Consider the following 2734-nt stretch of genomic DNA (forward strand, 5'->3'; position numbering starts at 1 on the left):
TATTAACTTGAGATTTTTGGAGGAAGAAATTTATATTACCTTATTAGTTAATTTGATTAATTATGTTGTTAATTTTGCTGTTATCCTTTATTTGCTGTTCTTGTCAGGCATGACAGACCATTTAAAACTTGGGCTGTGGTGAACTTAGCATTACATTATATATTCAAGTAGATAATGATGAAGAATGGAAGGAAACACAGTGATGATTTATATACACCAAAAGCTTTTCATCAACAACATGAATCTCATTTATTTAGTCACCAGCCAACTGATTAATAGCAAGGGCCTATATAACAGAAACATTTACACTAAAATTATTCCAATTAAAAAGCATATATATGTTAATATGTCTGTTATTATGCTCTGCTTATTCATATTTCATATCAAACTTATATACTGCAAATCTTGCTTCTATTCGGGACCTATTGGGAAATCATCTGAAATTTGCTTGTCTTTCAACTGTAAAGAAAAGAATTAATGCAATCTATTATATGAACTTTGGAAACCATAATTTATACAGTGAGGTACCTACCATAATCAGTAAAAAAGTTTCCACTTTTAATGTAACTAAGCTCTAAGCAGTCTTCATCAGACTGAACAAGCATGGGAAATAAGATTTAGAGGACAATTTTCATCAAAAAAAATTTAAGTAGGATTAAAATTTAAGTGTGAACGTTTCAGTCACTGAGCCCATCCTTAATTTCTAATCTTTTGTAGAGAGAACAACCACTTAATATTGTAAATCTGTACTAAGAACATTTAGTAAATAATGCAATGAAGGTCTAATGTTATGCCAGCTCAAGTACATAGGAAAACATTTTAAGTGATTACACACAAGTAAGGCATACACCATGTTCTTCTGTTTTTCTTTGCAACCCATGAATAATTTCTGATCCTAATGATGATAAATCCCCTTCTCATCTGAGTACATAAAGAATTAGACTTAGATTTACAGTTAATTACATGATGAAGTATTTAAATAAGCTAAAGTTAGAAATGCTGCAATAGGCAACTATTATAAATACATTTAGGAAAGAGAAAGAGACAAAAGACATTTAGAAAAAACAGTTTAATTTCAGGGAACAAGTACAACATAGGAGGCAAACAATAATAAAAGGAAAGTAATAGAGAGCCACAAAGTAAAAGTGAAACTCCTTTAGTTTCTCTGCCAGATAATGTGAATGTTGTCTTCTTTTTTATTTTGTATACATAATTGAATATGTACATCCCATGCAAGAGTTAGACAAATGAATTAGAGCTAAAACAGTGACACAGAAATATGCCTAATATCTATCATTAAGTATGAGAAGAAAACTAAAGAGCAATACATACTTTATTTATAAACTCTTTTATGGAAAAGCATTTTTAACCAAGCTGATTGATATATCACTAAGTGTATGTAAATGAATGGGGAAATGTTTAGAAGAATACACATCAAAACGTGAAAATGGGGGAAAGCAGCAGCACCAGATCCAAGATGGCGGCCAGCAGGAGGCTGATAAAGGAGCTTGAAGAAATCCGCAAATGTGGAATGAAAAACTTCCGTAACATCCAGGTTGATGAAGCTAATTTATTGACTTGGCAAGGGCTTATTGTTCCTGACAACCCTCCATATGATAAGGGGGCCTTCAGAATCGAAATCAACTTTCCAGCAGAGTACCCATTCAAACCACCAAAGATCACATTTAAAACAAAGATCACCCAAACATCGATGAAAAGGGGCAGGTCTGTCTGCCAGTAATTAGTGCTGAAAACTGGAAGCCAGCAACCAAAACCGACCAAGTAATCCAGTCCCTCATAGCACTGGTGAACGACCCCCAGCCTGAGCACCCACTTCGGGCTGACCTAGCTGAAGAATACTCTAAGGACCGTAAAAAATTCTGTAAGAATGCTGAAGAGTTTACAAAGAAATACGGGGAGAAGCGACCTGTGGACTAAACTCTGCCGCGACCAATTCCAGCGAGTGTGAGCGGAGACCCTGCAAAGCAGGACTCTGTGGAAAATTGACACGTGCGGCTGCCTGGCGTTTGCTTGTGGCAGTTACTAACTTTCTACAGTTTTCTTAATCAAAAGCGGTCTAGGTAACCTGTAAAGAAAGGATTACAAATTTAAGATGTTAAAAAAAAATGTGAAAATGGCTGCCTGTAAGAGAGAACTGTGACTGCTATGGGAAAAAGGAATTTTAATGTTCTGACTGGATGTGTGACCTTAGACAAGTTTTCATAACTGAATTCATGCATTTCAATGTCCTGCAATAAGGGAACTGAATTCAGTAATATAAACTCCTTCCTGCTTGTGTTTATATATTTACAATGAAAAGGAAGATTCAACGTCAATGAAACTATTCTAGCTTCTATTCTGGTAATTTTTTTTCCTCTGTAATCAAAGCATATAATCACATATATAGTTCAAAATATTCCAGTTCTGTACACACACTCATACCATGAACTTATACAAACATGTACATCCTTCAGGAGGAGCTCAAGACCAGTCAGCTTCTGTAGCCCTCTACATCCTTGACTGTAGTATTTAATAAAATAAAGTCTTAACTTTGTTACCAAATGTGAGGAAGTAATGATTAATGTTTATCTTAATCACCCCTATTCTGTTTCAACCCCAACTGGTGTACTTCAATTCAATTCTGGTATGAAACACCTGGAGTTAATACAGACCCGCCAAGTTAAAGGGCCCAGCCTACAACAAAACTGCCCTCACTGCAGACCAACTGGCTACA

General features: G+C 35.2%; 1 pseudogene; it reads left to right on the forward strand.

Moving 5' to 3' along the window:
• The first annotated feature begins 1462 nt into the window (after nucleotides 1-1462).
• Nucleotides 1463-2094, forward strand: LOC114200319 (ubiquitin-conjugating enzyme E2 L3 pseudogene; annotated as a pseudogene).
• Nucleotides 2095-2734: the final 640 nt, after the last annotated feature.

The sequence above is a fragment of the Eumetopias jubatus genome, unplaced genomic scaffold (genome assembly GCF_037043125.1).
Source record: "Eumetopias jubatus isolate StellerSeaLion01/CBP00866 unplaced genomic scaffold, mEumJub1_p1.0 scaffold_16, whole genome shotgun sequence".
In the NCBI taxonomy this organism is placed as follows: domain Eukaryota; kingdom Metazoa; phylum Chordata; class Mammalia; order Carnivora; family Otariidae; genus Eumetopias; species Eumetopias jubatus.